General features: G+C 48.3%; 1 protein-coding gene across 22 annotated transcripts in view; it reads right to left on the bottom strand.

The window, feature by feature from the left end:
* Positions 1-26,422, bottom strand: part of TSPAN18 (tetraspanin 18) — a 214,777-nt gene that overhangs the window by 165,493 nt on the left and 22,862 nt on the right. For all 22 annotated transcript variants that reach the window (XM_086341262.1, XM_086341264.1, XM_086341256.1 and 19 more), the window contains one exon: positions 7,447-7,528. The gene's annotated coding sequence lies outside the window, so the exon portion shown is untranslated. The remainder of the gene's footprint in view (positions 1-7,446; positions 7,529-26,422) is intronic.

Below are 26,422 nucleotides of genomic sequence, written 5' to 3'. Positions count from 1 at the left end.
GACCTCTGACAAAGGAGCAAAAGGAATGCAGTGGAGAAGTAGTCTTCTCAACAAGTGGTGCTGGAACAACTGAACATCCACAAGCAAAAAATATATAGACACACACATACACACACATACAGATCGTATACCTATCCAAAAAGTAACTCAAAATGCATCACAGACCTAAACATAAAATACAAAACTATGAAACTCCTAAAAGATAACAGGAGAAAGATCTACATGACTTTGGGTATAGCAATGACTTTTCAGATACAGCATCATAATCCACGAAAGAAATAATTGATAAGCTAGACTTGATCAAAAGTTTAAAGTTCTGTTCTCTGAAAGACATTGTCAAGAGAACAAGAAGTCACAGACTGGGAGAAAATGTTGACAAAAGATGCATAGATAAAGAGTTATTACCCAAAATATACAAAGAGCTTGTAAATTCGTAAACTTGCTTTGTTGTAAAACCAGACAATAAGTAAACAAATAACCCAATTTAAAAATGGCAAAAGACCTGAAGAGACAACTCACCAAAGATCCACAGATGGAAAATAAGCGTATAAAAAGATGCTTTACACCATATGTGATCAGAGAACTGCAAACTGAAACAAAACTGGATACTGCTATACACCTGTAAAAATGGCCAAAATCCAAAACACGGACACACCACCAAATGCTGACAGAGATGCAGAACAACAAGAACTCTCAGTCACTGGTGTTTGGAAAACAGCAGTTTCTCACAAATTTAAACATACTTTTACCGTATAATCCAGCAGCTGTGCTTCTTGGTATTTACTCAAATGAGTTGAAAATTTACATCCATGCCAGAACCTGCAGAAGTTTTACAGTAGCTTTATTCATAATCGCCAAAACTCGAAAGCAAACATGTCTTTCCGTTGTGCTGTGCTTAGTCGCATAGTCATGTCCGACTCTTTTCGACCCCATGGACTGCAGCCCGCCAGGCTCTTCTGTTCATGGGGATTCTCCAGGCAAGAATGCTGGAGTGGGTTGCCATGCCCTCCTCCAGGGGACCTTCCCAACCCAGGGATCGAACCCAGGTCTCCCACATTGCAGGCAGATGCTTTACTGTCTGAGCCACCAGGGGAGCCTGATATCCTTCAGTAGGTGATGGATAAATAAACTGTGATGCAACCAGACAATGGAATACTATTCAGTGCTAAAAAGAAATGAACTTAGCAGCATTACTGACAATGGCTAAAATGTGGACGCACTCCAAGGGTCCATCAACAATGGTTAGCAAAATGTGGTTTACACATACAGAGGAATATTGCTCAACTTTACAAAGGAAGGAAATTCTGTCATACCCTACAACATGGGCAAACGTTGGGGACATTACACTAAGTGAAATAAGCCATTACAAAAATAATAATAATGGATGATTCCACTTATATAAGGCACTTAAAGAAGTTAAAATCACAGCAACAGGAAAGATGCATGGGGTTTGCCAGAGGCTGGGAGGAGAAGGGAATAGGAAATTATTGTTTAATGTTTATTTTTACAAGATGAAAACCATTCTGGAGATGGATGGTGGGGATGGTTGCACAACAATTTTAAATGCACTTAATACCACTGAACTGTGCACTTCAAATGGTTAAAACATTAAATCCTGTTATATATATTTCACCTCAATAAAAAATAGGGGGGAGAAAAAGAAGTTGAACTATCAAAACATGAAAAGACATGGAAGAACCTTAAACGCACATTACTAAGTGAAAGAAGTCAATCTGAAAAGGCTCCATAGTGTATGATTCCAACTCTATGACATGCAGGGAAAAGGCATAACTACAGAGATAGTAAAAAGATCAGAGGTTTCCAGGGTTTAGTGGCGGGGGAAGGATGAACTGGAGGAGCACAGAGGATTTTAGGGCAGTGAAACGACTCTGTATGATACAGTGATGGTGGATACATCGTTATCCATTTGTCGAAACCCATAGAATGAATATCGGAGAAGGCAATGGCACCCCACTCCAGTACTTTGCCTGGAAAATCCCATGGATGGAGAAGCCTGGTAGGCTGCAGTCCATGGGGTTGCTAAGAGTCGGACACGACTGAGCGACTTCCCTTTCACTTTTCACTTTCATGCATTGGAGAAGGAAATGGCAACCCACTCCAGTGTTCTTGCCTGGAGAATCCCAGGGATGGGGGAGCCTGGTGGCTGCCGTCTGTGGGATCACACAGAGTCGGACACGACTGAAGTGACTTAGCAGCAGTAGCAGCAGCATAGAATGAATATACAGCACCAACAGAGAACCACACCATAAACTATGGGCTTTGGGTGATAACCATGTGCCAGTGTAGGTTCCTCAACTGTAATGTATGTACCACTGGGTCTCCTGCATTGGCAGGTATATTCTTTACCACTGAGCCACCCAGGGAAGCCCTAGTTTACACTGTTAACCAATAAAAAAGGTGGCTGGGTGCAGCAGGATGATCACCAGTCCAGGTCAGAAGACCTGCAGACTAAGCCCATCTCCTTCCATAGCTCTGTGACTTTGGGCAAGGCATTTCCCCTCTGAGATGCTGAAACGCATCTGAAAATGAATACTCCCTCCCTCTTTGCCACATCTGGCTATTTGAAAGTTCTTCAGCTGTGATTCATAGTGTGGATATATGTCATTTCTTAAAAAAAAATAAAACCTTTTAAGGGCATGTTATGTTCATTTTTGCTACATGAACAGAAAAGTAATACTTTGCTTATTCTTTAGATGAGGAAGTTTAGACTTATTATTAACTATCCATGATGTGAAGGAGTGGTCACCCCACAGAGTGAAGGGTCGGTCTGGCCTTGTTCTCACAGCCAACCAGGTCAAGGAGAGGGGGCATTTCAGAGGGAAAAACACAGGGACAATGTGTGTGTGGTCCTGGGATGAACTTGTGCAAATTTAAAACAACTTGAAAAAGAAAAGAAAGGAAAGGCTCGGTATGGACAATATCCTGGAGGGCAGAGAAGGACCAGGTTACTGTCGTGAGCCACAGGTAGATGAGCTGGACTGGGACTCAGGTCTTCCTCCAAATCACACTAGGGTTGGGTAAGAGGTTAGTCAAGCTCACCTGGACCACTGTCTTCTGTTTGGCATCTCTAAAGCCTTTCCAGAATCAAGGAAAATCAGGATATCTCCCTCATTCACCTCTTTCAACTTTATCATGGCCTATTCACCTCAGTGACTGAAGCTTTAGTTCAGGGTCACATCTTCTCTGCCCTGGATCATCCTGGCAGGCTCCCAACCAGCCTCCCTGACTGTGCTTTATCTTCCTCTAAACCAGTAGTGCACAATCATGGCTGTACATTGGAATTACCTGGGGAGTTTTAAAATATACTAATACTCTTCTTAAAATTTACACATAAAGCTACAGTAATCAAAACAGCATGGTAACGGCATAAGGATAGGCATACAGACCAGAGGACAGCAAGGAGACCAAACGAGTCCATCCTAAATGAAATCAACCCTGAATGTTCATTGGAAGGACTGATGCTGAAGCTGAAGCTCCAATACTTTGGCCACCTGATGTGAAGAGCTGACTCACTGGAAAAGACTAATGCTGGGAGAGATTGAGGACAAGAGGAAAAGGGGATGACGGAGGATGAGATGGCTGTATGGCATCGCCGACTTGATGGACATGAGTTTGAGCAAATTCCAGGAGACAGTGAAGGACAGGGAAGCCTGGTGTGTTGCAGTCCATAGGGTCACAAAGAGTTGAACAAGACTTATAGACTAAGCAACAACAACAACTAGATCCGTGGAATAGAATTGAGAATTCAGAAACAAACCTATACATCCATGGCCAATGAACTTTCAACAAGGGTGCCAAGACTATGCAGTGGGGGAAAACAGTCTCTTCAGTGGTAGTCCAAGGATATTCAAGTGCCAAAGAATGAAGTTGGACTCCTACCTCAAACCATATACAAAAATTAACTCAGAATGAATCGATGGCCTAAATATAAGAGCTAAGGTCTTAAAACTCTCAGAAGAAAACATGGAGGTGAATCTTTATTAGTTTGGATTTGGCAACAGAGTCTTAGACATGACACCGAAAGCACAAGCAACGAAAGGGAAAATAGACAAGTGGGTAGAGGCTCCACTGCGGTGGCAGCCAGGCCTTCTTCACCACCACCCACCCCCACCAGCCACCTGCCTCCTGCTGGGAGATCTCAGCAGGAGGATGATCTGCAGGCTTCCAGGAAGCTGCCTTCACTCATTTGCTCGGCCTGCTGTAAAGGGCTGGCTGGGGAGATGAAAACATCAAGGGACTCCCCATTCTTCCTGAACTCCAAACTCCACGCAAGGCTGGGCAGAGAACATAGGAGCAGTGCCAGCGTGGGTGCCTGCCGTGCTGCGTCACTGCAGGCATGCAGGGTGCTCTTAAGCCAAGTGGGGACTACCATGAACGCCATGGGGTGATGATGTGAGTCCTGGGGGGTGCTTCATGAAAGTCTTAGCTGCCTCTGTGGGCACAGCGGGGAGCCACTGTAGTACTATGCGGGGTCCCTAAGGACACACACCATGGGCCTCTGGAAATGTGAACGAGTGCCTTTGAGGGGGCTGCGGGTGCTGTGGGGTGCTATGGCAAACACTCGCTTTAGGGCAGGAACCCTGGGTTTGGGTCCTAACCTTGCTGCTTTTTAGAGGTGAACCCTAGAATAATTTACCACTTTCCAAAATCCCAATTGTCCTTAAAAAGAGTTTACTAATACCTGCCTCCCTGGGGACGATCTGTGACTACCTCCAGAGAGGGTCCAGGAAAGATCACTGGGAGTCAAACATAAACCATGGAATTAGGGCTCAGGAAGAACTGTTCACACCCGACACGGCCTCACGCCCCAGGAGTGTCAGAGCAGAGAGCTGACACAATCCAGGCGCTTCCTCTCGGGCCATTTTTAGATCACGTACAGAAAGAGGTATGTGTCTCCAGGGTGACCTACTGTGTGGTCACAAACACCCAGCTTTCTCATGTCAAGAGCCCAAGCCTCTTCACAGAGGTCACCTCAGAAGGCCACCCACATCATTCCAGGGAGCGACCCTCGTTCAAAGCAAACAGGAGGATCGCGCTGGCGATTTCCTGGCCCTTACAACCACCCAGTGGGGGTGCATGCTATTTGCCCACTTAATAGATAAGAAAACAGAGATCATTCTGGGTGATCAAAGCACTCATCTGGAGTCAAACGGCTACTGAAGGGCGGAGCTGGGACTCAGCCTCTGTCAGTCTGGCTGAGAGGCCGGCAAACATTTCCCACAACAGTGCACGCCTGTCTGCCCGTAGCTGATGGTCATCTTTACGTGCTCCCTGTGACTATAACATTTCTGTTTCCTGATTAACCACAGAGGCCAGGCGAGATCACTGCCGTCTCAGCAGCCTTGCTGATGGTAAACCAAGATCAACAGCCTCCTTACTGTTTTTCTTTCTGTACTTCAAGAGACTCTTTCCTCTCACCCAAGGCCCAAGGCTTCCCCTGATGGAGAAACGTCCCTTAAAGAAAGATCCCGAGGAAGTGAAGCTATTTCTGACTCACTTCAGCGCCTTCCCCTGATTAAGAAAGTCAGGCAGGAATCCAGGCTCTGATAAGGTGATTGCTTCCTGCGGGGATCAGGAGGTTTACATAGAATATTATGGCTGAGGTGGCTGGTTGAGCCCGGGGAGCTGCAGGACAGATGCTGGGAGGGCTCCAGAGAAGCCCCCCACCCCCGATTCCTGGCCTCAGTGCTCCTCTGCATTGTCCACTTGGGTGGCCCTTGACCTGGTCCTGCTTTATCTGCTTCTAGGACCTGGCCACCCTGCCTTGGATTTCAACCTAAAATAACCCCAGCCAGCCAGGAGGCACACTCCACCGTTGACAGGATGAGCTTGGAAACTGGTGGAATATCAGATTAGTGACTCAGAAAGTGACCAAGTACAAGCTCAGTCCCGGGCACCAGAAAACCAAGACCCGCAGAGATTTTAACAAGAACCCCAACTTAAAAAAAAAAATTGTTAAAAAGATCTTCGTGTCTATTTCAAGAAATGAAGTTCAGAGATGTGATTTGGTTTCAAGGAATTTTTGACCTTAAGATTCAAGTCATAGAACCGGTAAGCAAAATGCACAAGAATGGTCAGGTAGTTCAGAGAGGTGCTTCAGATTCAGCCACACAGTGCTGTGTGACCTTGAGCGAGTCACTTAACCTCTCTGAGACCCGGTTTTTTCTTCCCTAAGATGGAAGTGACAATAGAGCTGTTGGTGCAGGAACTGCAACTTAACCCTGCACTCGGCATGGAGAAGCTTCATTCAAGGTTAGCAAATCTGACTCTTCTGATTAGCGGGGACTCAAACACAGTTCCATCTGCATCTCTGTGGTCTGCACCTGTGGTCTTTCCCCTGAGGGTCTGCGTCATCCTTTACTCAAGACAGGCAATCAGATCTCTCAGAGCTTTCCAATCCCCTCTCCTCGCCACAGACTGGACCAAACCGCTGCCTCCCTGTCACTCCCCCGACCCCATACCACCACCTGTCCCTTCCTGTAGCTCAGCCCTGGTCTTGGGACCTCAGCAACTGGGGACGTGTGGTTGGAACAGAGATTCAAGTCACTGCTGCCCCATATTTACAGATGAGGAAATGAGGCACAGTCTGAGAGCCAGAAGCCAAACATCCTGGCTCCTCATTCAGGAACTTTCAGGGAAAAAATGAGGCAACCCGGCCTATCACCAGACCTGGGATGGTGAGCAGCCCAAGAAGCTTCCAGAACCCAAGAAGCAGACCAAGGCTTTTCCATTCCCAATTCCATCGTGGAATGTGATGACTGATCCTAGTACTTGTGGATTTAAACTTTATCCAAAAAGAGAGTCTTGGAATGGGGGAGGCGATGAGGGGAGAGGTTGGGGGAGGGGATGAGGGGAGAGACAGGGATGGAAATCACCCTAGGAAGGTATTTCCTTCCCACAATCCCAAGATTACGGTGGGTGTGGGGGAGGGGGTGTGGGAGGGAGGGGAAGTGTGGGGGAGGTGTGGGGGAGAGGTGTGGGGGAGGTGAGGGGAGGGGCATGTGGGGGAGGGGAGGGAGGGGTCCTTGACAGAGGTGGGACCCTCTGTGAGCCTCCAGGAACTCTGCTTTCCCCCAGAGGCTCACTTCCTCCAGCCCTTCAACCCTCACCTCTTGGGTCGTCTCAGGACCAACCCTGACCTTCTGCCCCACAGTGGGGCAGCACCCAGTCTGGTGAGATTCCCCCTTCAACGTCAGCCTCCTTCTCCTCATCCCTCACCCCTCACCTTTGCTCCCATCATGCAGCAAACATCTGGGGGTGAGGACAAGAGGAAAGCCGCCTTTCGCCTGCCCTGCAGCCTCCAGCACGAGCTGAGAGCTTTCTCACTCAGCCACAGAGGGTCTGGGAGCAGGGAGAGGAGAGAAGAAGATTTGAGCCTCTTATTTGAATAAGTTGAGATCCACGCCTCCGGGGCACCAAACTTACCTTTTTCAACTGGTGTCTTCTCCTGTCTGGGGTGTCAAGATTCTCCTGAGGTCTCTTTCTGATGGTGGCTTCAGGATAAACTCTAGAAGGAGGACAGAGAGAAATACATTTTAAAAGGCTAAGGGGGCCTTCCCTGGTGGCTCAGGGGTAAAGAATCCGCCTGTCAATGCAGGAGACGTGGGTTCGATCCCTGATCCGGGAAGATCCCATGCACGACTACTGAGCCCACACGCCACAACTACTGAAGCCCCTGTGTCCTAGAGCCGGCGATCCACACCACACAAGCCACCGCAATGAGAAGCCCGCACACCTCAATTAGACAGTGGCCTCCACTCGCCCCGACTGGAGAAACGCCCACGCAGCAACGAAGACCCAGCACTGCCAAAAATAAGTAAATAAGGCAAGGGATGGGGGGCATGCGGCTTCTGGGGGCCACGTCGCTTAGATGTTCCCCCACTCTCACCTCCCATCTGTGCGGGAGGTGATACAGAAGCCAGACAGGGCCCAGCAAGACAGAAGCAAGCATCCAGCCCCACCGAGGGTCCCAGGATGGTGTCCCCAGTGCCTAGGGCCCGGGGTATATTTTCAATCTTCCAAAATAACCCCAGGAGCCTGTACAACGGCCCTGTGATGACACGGAGCGGGCTGATCGCAGCACCGCACTGTGTCTCTTTGCTTCTAGCTAGAATGTTATCAACTTGGTGTGGGGACTCCACTTTCCTCAGGCGAAGTAAAGGCTCTCTGAGTCATTTTGAAAATGCGAAAGCGAATTAATCATTGCTTAATGAATACAGGCTCTGGGGCAGACTCACACTTTCAAGATCTGGTATTCAGGCACAGATAAGTAGTAAGTGGAGAACACTCTGATGGTGAGAAAAACAACTCAGCTCCAGAGCCTAGGACCCAGAAATCCAGCCTCTCCCCACACCCCCCACCTCCTCTGTCAGTTTCACGTAGAGTTCGAAGGTCACTGGAGAAGGATCAAATTCACTGCATACCTGTCAGCCAAGGCTTAGGCCGGTTCCAGGGGACCAGCTCGTTCACATGCCCAGCTGAGCAAAAGACACAGCTGAGCAGAAACAGGGAGGGCCGGGGGCCCCCATCCCTGCCTTCCAATGACTCGGCCGCACAGAAGCCCCGATTAAATTTCATATTGCCTCAAATAATAATGACAATGATCCCAACGCCCTCAACAATCTCATGAGAAAGTATGGCCCCGTTAGGAATGAGGACCACGATGAATTCCGAGGCGTTAACTTGCCCACACGGCCATGCTGCTGAAAAGGGACAGACCCGGGACGACACTCAAGGGAAGTCAAGCCCTTGAAATTGCCCTCTCCATGGTGGGGGAGGCCTAGTTCAAGGAGAGCAATGAGTTCAAGGTCTGCCCTGTAGATCCCAGCACCAGAGCACCCTATGCATAAAAGAAGTTCTCGGAACTTCCTGCTGACTGATGGGGAACAAGGCTTGGCCAGAGGACATGACCTGGTTTTATTCGGCTATCTCATTTGGCTATTTATTTGGATGCCTCAGACATCCACCCAGGCGGTGTCAGCCCAGGGGGCCTCAAGTGTCATGGGCCAGACTAAAGCTACAGTCAGAAGAATTCATGATATATATACATGTACAGATACACCTACAGCCATATCCGTCTCCATATACATCCATACACATATGGATAAGCTTGTATATGTATAAAATTTTCATTTTTAACTACAAATGTGCAAGTTTTCCCATACTCATTTATCCTGTTTAACAGACTCACTGTGCAATCTCCGTAATATGACCTTCCAGGCTATAGTCCGTGTAATCACATATGTGTGTGCGTGCATGCTAAGTCATTTCAGTCATGTCTGACTCTTTGTGATCCCATGGACCATAGCCCACCAGGCTCCTCTGTCCATGGGATTCTCCAGGCAAGAATATTGGAGTACGTTGCCATACCCTCATCCAGGGGACTTTCCCCGCCCAGGGATGGAACCTGCGTCTCTTGTGTCTCCTGCACTGGCGGGCAGGTTCTTTACCACCAGCACCGTATTTGTGTACATGTGTGTATAAGCATGTACCCACGGTGGCCCACATGCAGACTGTGGGATCTTACACGTGTTATACAACCCCAGCTCTCTGTGAGACCGTGTCTACCTCTGCAAGTGAGCACACAAGCATCTTCTGGAGTCTTCTTCACAGTATCCATGGTCGGTGTGGACCACAGTCCCTCACCTCGCCCCCCATGCATATGTGCGTATTTCCATTTCTGGCTGTTACCACCTTGTGGCCATGGGCCCCTTGGTGCACTCATTTCTGTGTGGATGTTTTCAAGCACTTCCAAAGCCTGGATGCCTCGAAGTTGGATGGCCAGGCAGAGGCTCTGCAAACATCACATTTGACAAACTGCCTTCTCCCTATTGTTGTTGTTGTTGTTTAGCCACTTAGTCTTGTCTGACTCTTTCGCGACCCCATGGACTGTAGCCCTCCAGGCTCCTCTGTCCGTGGGATTTCCCAGGCAAGAGTACTAAAGTGAGCTGCCATTTCCTTCTCCAGGGGATCTTCCCAACCCAGGGATCAAACCCAAGTCTCCTGCATTGGCAGGCAAATTCTTTACTGCTGAGCCACCAGGGAAGCCCCACAATACTGGATTTACTCCCTTCAAATAGCAGGGCAGGAGCCCCTTTGCTTGAATGCAAATTTGAACTCAGAGTTCAGCCTGCAGAGTTTTTCTGTTCACCTCCTGGTGGCCTGGGAGGTCGTGTTCCCTGGATGAGGCAGGAGTTTATTTCTTGTCTTATGTAGCTGTCCACTGTTCCACTTCCCCGGAGCATCTCTGTGTTCCTGGTCCACCTGAACCCGGGAACTACATTTACAGGCTCAGAACTGATAATGAGCTTTTATGAGCTCTAGGGACCGTGAGGAACACGTATTAATGTCAAGTGTGCCCGTCAGCCACACAGCCTGTGTGAATGTCACACATTAACAAAATTAAAGGCTGCAGCCACGCTGGGAAGGAGCCGCGGGCTGCGTGTCAGGAGGTGTGAGCAAGGCCCGTCAACAACAAAATTACTTTTCGGGTTTTGCACTCTCGAGCCTGAAGCTGTCTTCACTCTTCGATGGAATTCTGTCTTCCTGCAGCCTAAGAGGAGATTAGTTTATTACCAGCCTGCCAGGAGAGGTGAAATCCGGCACTAATCCTAATTCCCATTTAAGCAAATCTGCATTGTGTGAGGGAAACCAGCTGGGCTCGGAATTTCTTCCCCTCTCCCCTGAGATCTCCTCCCAGCCCCATCCTCTCTGAAGGGGAGGAAGTCACTACAGATGTTAGACCCAGAGCCCTCTGAGGAGGGGAAAAGAATCCTAGGGTTTAGGGCCAAGACAGCAATGTGGGGGCCGGGGCTGGGGGCTGGTGACAAGAGGCAGCATCGAAAGGTGGCCAGCAGGGTGATGGAGTCTGCGGTTGACCAGGCAGTCTTGTGCCCTGGACTTGCTCTTGCTTTTATCCAAAAGTCCCCCACCCACCCCCTCCATCTGCAGGTTTAAAGTGAAACAGGTTGGAATTCTGTTGTTGTTCAGTCGCTCAGTCACTCTTTGTGAACCCATGGACTGCAGCACGCCAGGCTTTCCTGTCCTTCCTGTCCTTACCATCTCCCAAAGCTTGCTCAAACTCATGTCCGTTGAGTCGGTGACGCCATCCAGCCATCTCGTTCCCTGTCGCCCCCTTCTCTTCCTGCCTTCAATCTTTCCCAACATCACGGTCTTTTCCAATGAGTTGGCTCTTCACATCAGGTGGCTAAATTATTGGAGCTTTCAGCTGCAGCATCACTGACTACGCTAAAGCCTTTGACTATGTGGATCACAATAAACTGTAGAATCCTGAGTCCACCTCTGACAAGCTCTGTGACCTTGAGCAAATGAACTTCCTGCTCCACGCCTCAGCTCCTCATCTGGGAAACAGGGTTAACAACAGCTGATGACTCATACAATGTGAGGATGACATGACGAATGTACACACAGGACTCAGCTAAGAGCCTGACACGTAATACCCTCTCTCTTGAATGTAAGACTCCATGGGTTATAATTACACCATCATTTTATGGGTTTCTGATAAAGAGAAAACAGTGCCTGTTAAGCTATTTGATTAAGGCATCACTTTTTGTATGATGCACCCTCATTTCAGAGACCTTAAAGTATTTTTTTAACAAGGGTGCCTTCAGTTCAGTTCAGTCGCTCAGTTGTCTGAGCAACTCTTTGCAACCCCATGGACTGCAGCATGCCAGGCTTCCCTGTCAATCAACAACTCCCAAAACTTGCTCAAACTCATGTCCATTGAGTCGGTGATGCCGTCTAACCATCTGTCGTCCCCTTCTCCTCCTGCCTTCAATCTTTCCCAGCGTCAGAGTATTTTCCAAGGAGTCAGTTCTTCACATCAGGTGGCCAAAGTATTGAATTTTCAGCGTCAGCATCAGTCCTTTCAATGAATATTCAGGACTGATTTCCAGTAGGACGGACTTGGTTGGATCTCCTTGCAGTCCAAGGGACTCTCAGGAGTCTTCTCCAACACCACGGTTCAAAAGCATCAATTCTTCAATGCTCAGCTTTCTTTATAGTCCAACTCTTACATCCATATGTGACCACTGGAAAACCCATAGCCTTGACTAGACGGACCTTTGTTGGCAAAGTAATGTCTCTGCTTTTGAATATGCTGTCTAGGTTGGTCATAACTTTCCTTCCAAGGAGTAAGTGTCTTTTAATTTCATGGCTGCAATCACCATCTGCAGTGATTTTGGAGCCCCAAAAAATAAAGTCTGTCACTGTTTCCCCATCTATTTGCCATGAAGTGATGGGACTGGATGCCATGATCTTCATTTTCTGAATGTTGAGCTTTAAGCCAACTTTTTCACTCTCCTCTTTCACATTCATCAAGAGGCGCTTTAGTTCTTCGCTTTCTGCCACAAGGGTGGTGTCATCTGCATATCTGAGGTTATTGATATTTCTACCAGCAATCTTGGTTCCAACTTGTGTTTCATCCAGCCTGGCATTTAGCATGATATACTCTGCATATAAGTTAAATAAGCAGGGTGACAATATACAACCTTGACATACTTCTTTCCCAACTTGGAACCAGTCTGTTGTTCCATGTCCAGTTCTAACTGTTGCTTCTTGACTGCATACAGATTTCTCAGGAGGCAGGTCAGATGGTCTGGTATTCCTGTCTCTTTAAGAGTTACTATGGGCAAGAATCCCTTAGAAGAAATGGAGTAGTCCTCATAGTCAACAAAAGAGTTCAAAATGCAGTACTTGGGTGCAGTCTCAAAAACAACAAAATGATCTCTGTTCGTTTTCAAGGCAAACCATTCAATATTACAACAATCCAAGTCTATGCCCCAACCAGCAACGCTGAAGAAGCTGAAGTTGAACGGTTCTATGAAGACCTACAAGACCTTCTAGAACTAACACTCAAAAAAGATGCCCTTTTCATTATAAGGGACTGAAATACAAAAGTAGGAAGTCAAGAGGTACCTGGAGTAACAGGCAAATTTGTCCTTGGAGTACAAAATGAAGAAGGGCAAAGGCTAACAGAATTTTACCAAGAGAACACACTGGTCATAGCAAACACCCTCTTTCAACAAAACAAGAGAAGACTCTACACATGGACATCACCAGATGATCAATACTGAAATCAGATTGATTATATTCTTTGCAGCCAAATATGGAGAAGCTCTATACAGTCAGCAAAAACAAGACCAGGTGCTGACTGTGGCTCAGATCATTAACTCCTTATTGCCAAATTCAGACTTAAACTGAAGAAAGTAGGGAAAACCACTAGACCATTCAGGTATGATTTAAATCAAATCCCTTAGATTATACAGTGGAAGTGACAAACAGATTTAAGGGATTAGATCTAATAGAGTGCCTGAAGAACTATGGACAGAGGCTTATGCCATTGTACAGCAGGCAGTGATCAAGATCATCCCCAAGAAAAAGAAATGCAAAATGGTTGTCTGAGGAGGCCTTACAAACAGCTATGAAAAGAAAAGAAGTGAAAGGCAAAGGAGAAAAGGAAAGATATACCCATTTGAATGCAGAGTTCCAAAGAATAGTAAGGAGAGATAAGAGAGCCTTCCTCAGTGATCAGTGCAAAGAAATAGAGGAAAACAATAGAATGGGAAAGACTAGAGATCTCTTCAAGAAAATTAGAGATACCAAGGGAACATTTCATGCAAAGATGAGCACAATAAAGGACAAAAATGACACGGACCTAACAGAAGCAGAAGATATAAAGAAGCGTGCCTTGGAATCCATGAAATATACAATAAGAGCTTAGTCAATGCTAGTTAGTGATGATACTAGCCAGGTACTCCCATTTTGCAAGGTCTGGTTCAAAACTTAGATTTTCTTCCTCATCTTCTTCCTTCCAAGCAAAGCAAATCTGCATTTTAAAATAAATGTATAGGAAAAAAATCTGACAGCCACTTTAGTATCCTGGATAAGACCAGATGAGAGACTTAAATATCTACCCTGATGTTTTCTACTCTATATTAAAATTGAAATAGTACACACACACACACACACATATATATTTGTTCAATAGTGTACACACTAGGAGTATACAGCCTACTGGCTTTTCAAAAGCAGAGCACCCTGTGGAACGGGACACCCAAATCAAAGACTTCCCTATTCTCCCAGTCATTGTTTCTCTTCCATCCCAGGTACCCCCAGTCATCCCTGTTTCTCTGTCCTCACTGCCGCTCCCTGCTGGTCCCTGCCTGGGCACAGCCCGAGGTCGGCTGTCTGCTTACTGCAAGTAGGCTCCGTCTTGTCTGCCAGCCTGCTGCCTCTGTTCCATCCAACATGCCCTCTCCTTTGCTGTCAGACAGAGCCCATGTCTTTCTCTTCTGCTTCAGTGGGTTTCCTGGCCTCCCTCTACCTATACACAGGACCTTTTATCATCTGACCCCTGGCTGCCTTTCCAGGCCCATTTTCAGGTCCTTGCAATATGCACAGACCCCATAGTCAAACTGAACTGACCTGGACACTCATGCCACACCACCACACTCAGTCGGATCTGGCTGTTTTTCATTCTGCCTGGAGGTCCGTTCTGTCTTTCCTAATCCTGAACTTCAGCCCCACCCCCACATCCCCAAATCACTAGGAAAAGTCCTAGTGTTTTGGAAAACTTATCCTGCAAAACCCTTCTTCAATATCTGCTCTGAGAAACCTTCCCAGACGTACACAGGCACGATTAATCACTGTTCTCTGGGCTCTTATAACAATTTGTGTATATAGGTAGTAAAGTCCGCATCGAAGCACAGTCTATTTTTTTGTTCATGTGATTTTTGTCCTCCATCAGACTGAAGGATGTGGGTGATGTCTTACCCACTCTGTGGTCTCAATTCCTGACTCAGCACATAATAGCTGGATGAATGGATAGTTGCTATGATAGATGAATAGATGGATGGGTAGAGAGTGAAGAAGAACTGAATGGTAGAAGAGAAAAAGGAACTAGATTGTAGTTGGTTGCAGAGATGGATAAATAATTAAAGATATAGAAAGATGAACGATGGATACATGCACGCAGAAATGTACAGATAAATGGATGCAAGCATGCATGGATGCATGGAAACAGAAATGGATGACCAATGATACACGTAGATGGATGGATGGGTGATGGATGGATGGACAGGTAAACGGAGAAATGAATAGGAGGACGGATGGAAGTGACTGTATCTATAAAAGAACGGGTTTTACATGAAAAGTAGGAAGGCAGAACTTGGTTAATGGAGATAAGAGAAGGAACGAAAGACTCTTAACTATTTGTGTAACTTCCTGTGGACCCCAAGAGGCTATGTTTTTTCCAGTAGTCATGTACAGATGTGAGAGTTGGATCATAAAGAAGGCTGAATGCCAAAGAATTAATGCTTTCAAACTGTGATGCTGGAGAAGACTCCCGAGAGTCCCTTGGACAACAAGGAGATCAAACCAGTCAATCCTAAAGGAAATCAACCCTAAATATTCATTGGCAGGACTGATGCTGAAGCTGAAGCTCCAATACTTTGGCCACATGATGCAAAGAGTTGATTCATTGGAAAAGACCATGATACTGGGAAAGATTGAAGGCAGTAAGAGAAGGGGATGACAGAGGATGAGATGGTTGGATGGCATCCCCAACTCAATGGACATGAGTTTGAGTAGACTCCAGGAGATGGTGAAGGACAGGGAGTCTGGTGTACTGCAGTCCATGGGGTCACAAGGAGTCGGACACAACTTAGTGAATGAACAGCAACAAAATGGGTGAAAGGTCAGGCTCAGTGGACAGTGTAGAACCATTTGGATGATTACCTGTGAGTAGGCTCAAAGGGAGCAAACCCCCACTAGAGCCTGCTGCCTTTCTGCAATGTGGGGCAGGGTGGGTGGTAGGTGGAATGCCCTCAGCATCAAATGGCAGTGAGCACCATGGTCAAGAGACCAGGCTTTCCTCTCCCACAGGCCTAGGTATGAGTCTCAACTAGGCCACCTGCCACCCTTGGGGCCTTGGGAAAGTTCCTTATCCCACTAAACCTCACATTAGTCATATGCAAATTCTGGACTACCATAGTCCTACCTCAGTGGCCTGAGCTGTATATTAGATGAGCTGCTGGTGCTGCTAAGTCGATTCAGTCGTGTCCGACTCTGTGCGACCCCATAGGCTGCACCCACCAGGCTTCCCCATCCCTGGGATTCTCCAGGCAAGAACCCTGGAGTGGGTTGCCATTTCCTTCTCCAATGCGTGAAAGTGAAGTCATTTAGTCGTGTCCGACTCTTAGCGACCCCATGGACTGCAGCCTACCAGGCTCCTCCGTCCATGGGATTTTCCAGGCAAGAGTACTGGAGTGGGTTGCCATTGCCTTCTCCAATTAGATGAGCTAAGGGATTATAAGTGATTCTCACGGTGCTCAGCACAGAATAAGCCCTCAGAGCCCAGAGAAATTACATGAAAGAACTTGTTGCTACTTTCTATAAAGAGGGTAGTGGCCATGATCAGTGGTTCCAAGCACAGTCCTCGGACCCTGCCCTCTCTCCCTCAGGGGTCTACACTCAGAACCGGTGGCATCTACACCCTGTTGTACAGCCTACCACTTTAATTCACAATAGATGGACTTTCTAACTGATTACATAGTAAGTTTCCAGATGATGTTGAAGATGACTAATTGAGAGCCTCTTGATATCCTAGAATCCCAAGTCAGTAGGATTTCAGAGTGGAGAGCTGGGAAGTCTTCCTGGAAGAGGCAGCAAGAAAAGGACAGAAAAGAAGGTGATCAGCTCAATGATGAGCCTTTTCCTGGCTAGCTCCTGTTTTCTCTCTCTTTCTCTCTCTCTCTCTCTCTCTGTTTTTCTCCCTCCCTATCTACTAGCCACCCTACATGGACCAGCCTTCCTTCTGAATTCTGTGATCACAAGGACTCTGGGTCTTGAGCCCCAAGAAGGGACAGCATCCTCGGCGAGTCCTGGAAGCCAGCTCAACCTTGGGCCCCCTCGCCCCACACCGATGCCAGGCCACAGGATCCAGGCTGGGCTGCAGCCAGCCGGATGCATCGCTTGTAGATGGATAAAAGCTCTGCAGTTTATGGCTCCGAAGCAAAGCTGGGGCTTTGTTTGGCTTTGTTTTAAATTAGCAAGGCAGGGGGTTGGCGTGGGGGTGGGGGAGAGGGAGAGGAGCCAAGGCTTGTTCAGGACGAGTTCCTGCTGCGTCCTGCATCTCAAAGATCCCCTGGGCAGCCCTTAATGAAGCCGCCTGAGCTCATCACGCCTCTGCCTTGCCTCTCCACCTGCACTTGTCTCGCTGGGGGAGGGAGAGGGCTTCCCAGGGCCGCCCGCCCTGTCACTCAGCCCCATCACCCTCTGTTCCCGTGATGAGTCCCTGAATGAGCCTGTTAATTGTGTCCCAGGGTCTCGATGGGGCTGAAGTGGGAGCCGTGACATCCTCAGAAAGACTGGGAGGTATGATTTATCTTTGCTCGGGGAGGGGAGGGATGCACCTGCCATCGGGCACAGTGCAGGGGGCGCTGGCACTGCTAGCCAGGGCCCAGGATGATCTGCCTGGTCGGTGAGGGACTCCCAACCTGAGCTCAATAGCTCTTGGTGGCTTGGGGAGGGTGGAAGGGCCCCCAAAGAGAGAGGCACCTTCCCCACAAATTAACATGTGAAACTGTTAATTCTCACTGCAACTGTCGTTGGTGATCATCTCCCCTTCTCGGCACCTGCTGTCAGGCCTGGAGTTGTTCCGCACATGCCAGTCAGGGTCTCTGGTGCTCTCTGCATGGTACCGGGATCCATGGGACAGATGCCACCCCTACGGTGCCTGACAGAACAGGAAGGGCAACTGGTGAGACTGCCCTTCATCAGCGGGCAATGCTCTGCATCTGCTCCCCCTCTTTCCCGACTGGAAGCACTTTTTGGTACCTGAAGGGGCGGGGGGACAAAGGCTGTGCCTCCCCTGGAGCAGACTGTACTTCTGATCTTCATTCCTCTTCCTCCCACGCTGCAAGGAGAGAATTGCCACTCTTCCCGTTTCTCAGATGAGGAAAGTGAACTGAGCCACAGGGTTTTTAGGTAACTAAACACTGGTTTGTGAGCATGTTAAGTCGCTTCAGTCATGTCCGACTCTTTGCGACCCCATGGACTGTAGCCCGCCAGGCTCTTCTGTCTATGGGGATTCTCCAGGCAAGAATACTGGAGTGGGTTGCCATGCCCTCCTCCAGGGGATCTTCCTGACCCAAGGATCAAACCCACATCTCTTATGTCTCCTGCACTGCCAGGTGGGTTCTTTACCACTAGTGCCATGGGGGAAGCCCAAACATTGGTTTAGTTCATAGTGAAAGGGGAAAAGAATCAATAAGACTATCTGCCAAGTAAGGCTCACTCATTCTCACAAGGAGACTGGGGCTCCCGCAGACCTGCCAGACAAGCTCCCAGAGGGACCCAGGAGCCCTAATGGTTTGAGGGACTTTTCTCTGAAGATGGAGCCTGACTTGCTTGGCCCCAGCTTCACTGTGTCACCTGAAGCACAGAGAAAGGAAAGATCTGAGCCCCAGTACTCTTGTGCTAAGTGGCCAGCATCCTCCTCTTCACTAACAAAGGGAGGAAGTGATGCTCAGAGAGGTCACTTGTCTGCCGTGACGGAGCTGGACCAGGCAGAGGGAGGACCAGCGCTCATGATGCTGTCTGTAGCCAAAGTTCTGGAGCCGCTTCTCTGGAGTCCAGTGTGCATTAGGCTAACCCCGTAAGTATCCTGTCTCCAGAGGATGCATCTGAGAAGTTCTCAGGCCTTTGGGCTGTTTGGACAAAGATGTCTGGCGTTTCAAAGGCTTCAAGAACAATCCAGCATTTCCCAGCATAGGGTTCAAGAAAAGCTGAGACCGTCTCAGTGCTGAAGCTGACTTTGGCATAAAATGAGTCTCAACACGCTGCAGACCCTGAACTCAATGGGGATCCACTGTGCAGCCAGCTTTATACCTACGGGAACGCCTGTCTGAGGCTATTCTGCCTCTGAGAGAATCAGTATTAAAAAGCCACACGACAGTAATAGAGATGTTTCCAAACCAGCCACCCTGCCGTTAGCCAGGAAGCCGAAAGCTGAGAACTCATAACTGAAGGGCCAAGCCTGCAGCCCACCACAGCTCTCCTCTGCAACGTGCGGCTATTAATTCAGCCTTTACAACCCGCAGGGCTGCGGTGGAATCGGAAAAAGGCACCTCAACTCCTTGTAATTCTTCCCTGCTCAATATATTTCCCTGTAAATATATTCCAATGCAGAAAAGGGTCTGCGGGAGGTGAGACGGCAGATCTATTAGCATTTTGATGGGTTTTTCCCAACACATGGAACAAGAGGGCTTTAAAATTCATCGCTCAGAGATTAATCCTTCCATCACCCCTCTCCCTCCACAGCTGGAGGTGGCCAAGAACTTTTTACCCCTTTCAGATCTTGATTAGGAAAAAGAAAGTTAGGAACTCAGCTCAGTCTCAAGAGTGCTACAGAGAAGAGAGAGCTGCGTTATCTAGACTGAGTGTGTAGAGCCCTCCAAACACAATTAAATGGCAGAATCAGGCATGGGGGGTGAGGGGGGGCAGTCAGAAGGCTGAGATACTAAGTGGGGGTTGGGAGCTTCTCTGACTCAACAGAAGCACACAGCCAGTCCTGGAGAGGAGCCCTGCTAGCTCGGAACGGCACGGTTCATCTTTTGTAATGGACGAAGGCCAGGCCTCTCAACATGCCTGTTCGCTCACTCGACAAGCGTGGCAGAAGAATCACTATGTGTCACCTATTAGGTGCTTGGGAAAGAAGGATCAGGAAGACGGTTTGGCTCAACAAATCTCTGCTCTCAGAAAACTCAGTCTAGATGGGGAGACAGAAGGAAATTGACAAATACAAGAAAATGCAGCAGGCGACTGAAGCCAATGTAGTTGCCCTGGGACCCCAAGGTGGGGGGGTTCGGTTCAGTTCAGTTCAGTCGCTCAGTCGTGTCCGACTCTTTGTGACCCCATGAACTGCAGCACGCCAGGCCTCCCTGGTGGGGAGGGTGGGGTACCTCAATCAAGCTGGGCTGAAGGACAAGTCACACCCTTGGGGGACACCTGGTCCTTCCTCGAAACTTGCTTTTGAAAAAAAAATTGAATGTGAGGGAATATTAAGTTTGGAAGGTGAAGCGTGCCGTTAGCTAGGATATGATCAGGAAGAATATATAGACACTGGTAGGATAAATAACTGAACTTTCAACATCACACTGGAGCACTGTTAAGCAGACTCACCCAAGGAGCGATTATCTAGGGCAGGGGTCCCAGACCTCCAGGATCTAATGCCTGATGATCTGAGGTGGAACTGATGTAATAATAATAGAAATAAAGTGCACAATAAATGCAATGAGATTGAATCATCCTGAAACCATCCTCCCCTCCCCAGCCAGGTCTGTGGAAAAGCTATCTTCCGTGAAATAGGCCCCTGGTGACAAAAAGGGGTGGGGGACCACTGATCTAGAGGATTCTAGAGAAATGTGACTTTGACTCATGGGAGGTCACAGATGAATTTGTAGATGTTTTTCAGTCTGGTAGAAAAGATAACCCAAAGGTGGGATTAAGCTTTGTGTATCCAATCCAGCCATCTTCTCCCAGTATTCTTTCTCCCTTGCCTACATAACTGCTGACTCTCTAGTTCTCCTGAGAACCAGCTTTACCCACGAGCTTCTCCTGTTGGCTCCCTCACTTACAAGTTAAATCAGTCTTTGGTCTTTGTTCATTTTAGATTTACATGTGATTCAGGATTTATAATTTTTTGAAAAGTATACTTCGACAGTACACACCCAATTACACACACACACACACGTACATACATGCACACAATGCACAGCGGTAAAAGTGGAAAAAAACTACAGCAAAATGTTACCAGGGGGCATCTTTAGGTAACTGGTGTTTGTGTATGAGTGATTTTTACAATCAGAAAAAAAGCAATAAACATTATTTTTTAAACGGAGAAATACGCACCCATGTAAGATCCCCAGGCTAGCTAATACAAGCTGCTTGCTCATCCCGTCTGTCAGGGCATATGGGGCTCTAAGCACCTAAGTGGACCACCTCATTAAGGCCTCACCATCACACCATCCATGCCAAAACTACCATTACTCTTCCCATTCTACAGATGAGGAAATGGAAGCATACCGGTTAGCCTCAGATTCTGAATCTCAACAGTAAGAGCCAGGATCTGAACCCCAGGCAGCCTGGGCCCCACAGCCTGCCTGCCTAACCACCCTGCCAGACGCCTGCCTCCCAAGTGGAAAAGGAAGAAATAAACACATCTGCCAGGCTGCCAGGGTCAGGCTTGGAGAAGACCGTGTTCCCACCCACTCCCAGAGCACCATGTGCTGGGAAGTCGAGCGCAAACCTCGCCAGCCTTGAATTGAATTCACATGTGTCTCTCCCACACTTGCAGGCTGGGAGTGCTCTTCTCCATTCTTGGAATCTCCCATCAGGACTCAGTGGATGCTCAGCACATGTCTCAGAACACTTCTCTCCCTGCTCTGATGGCAACGCTTCTAGCTAACCCTGTTCAGGGACTCTAAAAGGTAGCCTCTAATTAATAGCACACTCCATCTCTCTCCTTGCCCACACAGGCACTGGTTTATTACCTGTATCTTAAAGCAAAGGGCAGCCTGGCTTCAGCAAAGAGGGGTTCAGCGTGTTGGAAAGGGACCTGGCCTTGGAATCCTGGAGGACATGGGCTCCTGCCTCCAAATCACTGTGTGACCTTGGGCAAGCCACCAAGCATCTCTGGGCCATGGCCTTGCCCTTAAAATGGGCAAGAGGGAGCCGCTGTGCTGTGACGCCCCAGATGTCTTGCCAGCATCAATCTTGCTGTCGCTTCTGGGGTGTTTTATATGCAGCAGACGTGGAGCACATACCAGAGACCCATGCCTATTGATTCTTAGTAAAGCTCTTCACGTGGCAGGTCACTGCTGGTTAAATCTGTGCGGAAATTAGGTGTTGAGGGAAGAATACCCTGTGATCTGGAAAACCAAATTGGGGTGGAGGGCTGCAAAAGGGGGAGTGGGGAAAGTACTTCATCTCAATAGGGCTCTTAAGAGCCCCTACAAACTACCATATCTGTGGATTCATTCTGCCCACAATTTATTATTATTTACTTTGGTCAAATATGTTTACAGAGTTGGGCAGGATTGTTTGGGTAAATACTCTGTTTCAGAAGATTCCAAGCCAAAAGCCCCATTTTCCTTGATTTAACAATAAATATCCATCCACCTCTACCTATGACTTTGAGGAAGGCAGAAGAGAATAATTCAGAAATGTCAGCCGCTAAGTGTCAATATTGAAAAACACATCTCTAGGTGATTAATTAAGATCAATGGCCAAAAGAAACACAGGAGAGCCCTCTTCTTAAAATGGGAAATGATACTGCTAATGAAAATGATTCTAGCAGACGTGTCGGCCTCTGATGCCTGGGTGAGTTCATGCCCCTTTCAGGATCTCAGTTTCATTAACTGTTACCTAATGGCCTGTGATTCTCAGAATGGGTTTCCCAGGGGTTCCTCAGGAGACACCCACGAGGAGAGGGAGAGGAGAGGGGGGACCAGCCGCCTATGCCTGCTTCACCAGGGCAGCTCCTCTCTGAGTTGTTTTGGAGGCTTCACGGTGAACTTTTTTTGAGGTCTGTGACCACAAGTAAGTTGAATGCCACTGGACTAAGTCATCCCAGACCTTTTTCACTTTGGCGTCCAGAATCTGGGATGCTGAAGATGGCACCTTGGTTAAGAAACTCCAAGGTCATCTGACGGGCAAATGGTTTTTCATCCGAAGGCCTCATAGTGGTCCGTGTGGAACAGCACTGGGGACAGAATGCCTCTGACTCTGGGATGGGCTCTCTGAATGTGCATGCATGTGTGCTCAGCCGCTTCAGTCGCATCTGACTCTTTGTGACCCTCTGGACTGTAGCCCGCCAGGCTCTTCAGTTCATGGGATTCTCCAGGCAAGAATACTGGAGTGGGTTACCATGCCCGCCTCCAGGGGATCTTCCTGACTCAGGGATCGAATTTGTGCCTCCTGCATTGCAGGCAGATTCTTCACCCACTGAGCCACCTAGGAATCCTTTACAATGAGTGACTGAGGCCCAAAGAGGGTAAGAGATTTACCCAAGGTTCATAAGGAGCTTGTACTAGAGGAGGATTAATTTTCAGACTCCCATCTTGAAATCCCATTTCTTCCCACTCCACGTCGGCACCACTGGGCCACTCAGGACAGCGTGCTTTGGGGGTCAAAGCTTAGCACAAGTGCAGGTCGCTGCCCTGTCACAGACCCAGCTATGCCTCCCAGGCTCCTGTCTCACCACCCTTAAAATGGGAATGATTTTCATACATAACCTGTAGGGCTGTTGCAAGTACTCAGGAGGACAGTATATGCCATTTTTTGCCATAACCTGGGGCAAAGACAGGGACACAAAGTAAAGTGGATCCTTCCGCTGGGCTTGGTGCAGGAAGCATAGCATCTTTCTCCTGATTTCCACCCCCTTCCCGCATCAGCAGTGGCAAGCTGACCACCATCCCTATTTCCCTGGTCACCTCTCCTGGAGACACCAAGAAGAAGAGGAATAGGATCCAGTGAGATGTTATGACGTTGTGTCCCTCCAAAGTCAAGCATGAATCACCGTCTTGAACTTTCTGGTTTCTCCTGACCTCATTTTAAGTTCTAGGCTCCAAATAAAACGATGTCTCCTCAGCACTGGGAAATGGCTAAAGAGCAACTTCAGGTTGGCGCACAGTCTGCCTAATGAGATGGAATCCACTCATTTGCAGCGTCAGGGAAATTAAGATGTGGAAGGAACTTTATCTCTGAGCCTCTGAGATACTGCAGAAGAAAGTGACGATCCCTCTAAATGCAAACTGGTCGCTTCGCCTCTGTTGTGAGAGAGGAAACCAAGGTCCAGAGAGGCTGAGTGATTCTGCCTGCGTCACACAGCCATAGAGTCTTTGGGTTAAAGAAACTGGGTGAGAATCAGATCTCCTGACCTCAAGGCTCTGCTGGGACTTGGAGGGGCAGGGAGTGGAGGGGATGAGGCGGAGCAAGGGTCAGGAGGGAAGTCTGAGTGTGAAAATGACCGTTCACACCTCCGAGTGTAAGTAGAGAGTGTAAGGCTCATGAGAGCACGAGCCTCTGAGGAAGAAGGAGAAACCTCTGGGGCATCTGACCTCCCCGCTGCACTTCAACTGTGAGCAGAGAAGTGTGAACAAGCGTGAGCAAGAGGGCTCTGAGCGGGGAGTGAATGAACGGGCGAGTGAGGGGAAATCCGAGTGTTGGAGAGAGAGAACAAGAGGAGGAAAAGCATTTGGGCCGTTTTCAAATTCCCACAGTCAAATAAATCAAAACAGATTGTTCTGAGACAAAGAGCCCATTTCAAACCACATCCTTTACCCCAAAGTCCACCCTCAATGGCCCACCTGATGCATTCTCACGGCTGACAGTAACAGCGATGGTAACATTCACAGTCAGGATTCTTGAACAGTCCTGAGGAGCAGGTGTGATCAACACCCACTTTCCAGATCAGGCCACTGAGGCTTGGACAGGGGAAGTCCCTTGGTCCCTACATTTCCTCGCCCGGGTGATTCCTGGGATAAGGAAGCCTGGTGAGCAGCGGAGATGCAGCCAGCAAGCACCTTCCAGAAGCACTCTGTTCCTGAGGACCCTCCCCTTAAGGAGGGCTGCTCTGGCCACTGCAAGCAGGATGGAGAAGCAGGCACCAGGACCAAGAAGGGAGTGAAGATGGCAGGTTCCCAGCTGTCCACAGGGCAAAGCAGATGCCCGCCTCTGCAGGAGTACCTGGCACCATGATGGGCAGTATTAGCTATTAGGAGCTGTGGGCATCACTTTGCCTGGGCGCCTGGCCCTGACCAGCCAGAGGAAGGCCCTGCCCTTCCATGAAAGCCAGGCCCTGGTGCACAGGACTAGACCAGAGAGAAGGTCTCCCATCTCCCACATCGACTTCAGTAAAGGGACGTGGGCCACATCTCAGTGACCATAGCCTCTCATGCTCCCAGTGGACATGAAGGGACAGCACCAGGCAAATGTCGCTCTGCCAGGCAGACCCAGCCACAAGACACACCACGCATTTTCTCATCCTAATCTTGTCCTGACCCCTGAACAATCCTTTGCAGTGGGTGTTACTCTTCTGGCTTTGCAAACAGGTTAACCGAGGCTCAGAGAGACTAAATAACTTGCCCAATGTCTACAAAATTTTAAGTGTCCGTGTGGTCGGGACCGAAGCCAGCCTGACCTGGAGACTTTGCCCATTCTATGTCACCCATCACTCACCAACAAAGCCTTTCTCTCTGAAGGAGGCTGGGAGTCCCCGAGGGCAGCGTTTCAAAGGCAAATCCCAACAAACAACCTGAAACAGACAATCTGCCCCAAGGGGGCAGCCCCTGCTCACCCTCAGCCTGCTCTTGCCCTGAAGGCGCCCCTTTGTCAAGGAAACCAGAAACCTAGAGTTCTATACTACATCTGTTTTTCAACTGGCTAGAATTCTGTTTTCTGTTAACAATGCAATATATTGAAATATAACCTATAAGCAGAAAAGTACCTGGATCTGAAATGCACAGCTCCGTGAATAGTCCCAAACTGGACACACCTGTAAACCCAGCAAGCAGAACACTAAAAGAAACAAACCAGCTCCCAGAAGCCCCTGGTGCCCTCTTCCAGGCTCTTCCTGACTTACGCCCAAATGGAACCACTATCATGGCTTGATTTAACACCATTGCTTCATTTCGCTGACTTTGAACTTTATATAAATAGAATCCTTCTGTGTATTCGTTTTCACCTCTGGGGTCTTTTGCTCAATATCAGTTTTCTGAGATTTCCCCCCAAACTGCCATCAGCAGCAAGAGTGCATTCATTCTCTGCTGTGTAGTACTCCTATATCCATTCTAGGACTGATGAAAATTGAGTTGTTTCCAGGTATCATCTCTCATGGAGAACGAGGGCACAGACATTCTTATACATGCCTTTTAGGAGCACATGTACACGTCCTATTGGAAGTATACTTAAGAGTGGAATTCTTGGCTCATATGATCTCTGTATGCATGGTCTATGTATGCTTTAGCTGGGCTTCCTAGGTGGCTCAGTAGGTAAAGAATCCACCTGCAATGCAGGAGATGCAGGCAGACACAGGTTCGATCCCCAGGTCAGGAAGATCTCCTGGAGAAGGAAATGGCAACCCACTCCAGTATTCTTGCCTGGAGAATCCCATGGACAGAGGATCCTGGTGGGCTACCGTCCACTGGGTCGCAAAGAGTCGGACATGACCGAAGCGACTAAGCACACACGCACACCCAATATTTTAATGTTGAGTCGGTTACGTCCTAAACATTGTGCGCCTTAAACAAAATACATCTCCAGCTAGAATCTGGCCTGCAGGCCACCATGTTCATGTTGCACCTTTGGCCTATGCTCTTCA

This window comes from Bos grunniens, chromosome 15 (genome assembly GCF_055505025.1).
Source record: "Bos grunniens cultivar Pamir isolate PY7600 chromosome 15, Bosgru_T2T1.0, whole genome shotgun sequence".
Taxonomy (NCBI): Eukaryota; Metazoa; Chordata; class Mammalia; order Artiodactyla; family Bovidae; genus Bos; species Bos grunniens.
This window is presented reverse-complemented; position numbering and strand designations above follow the sequence as displayed.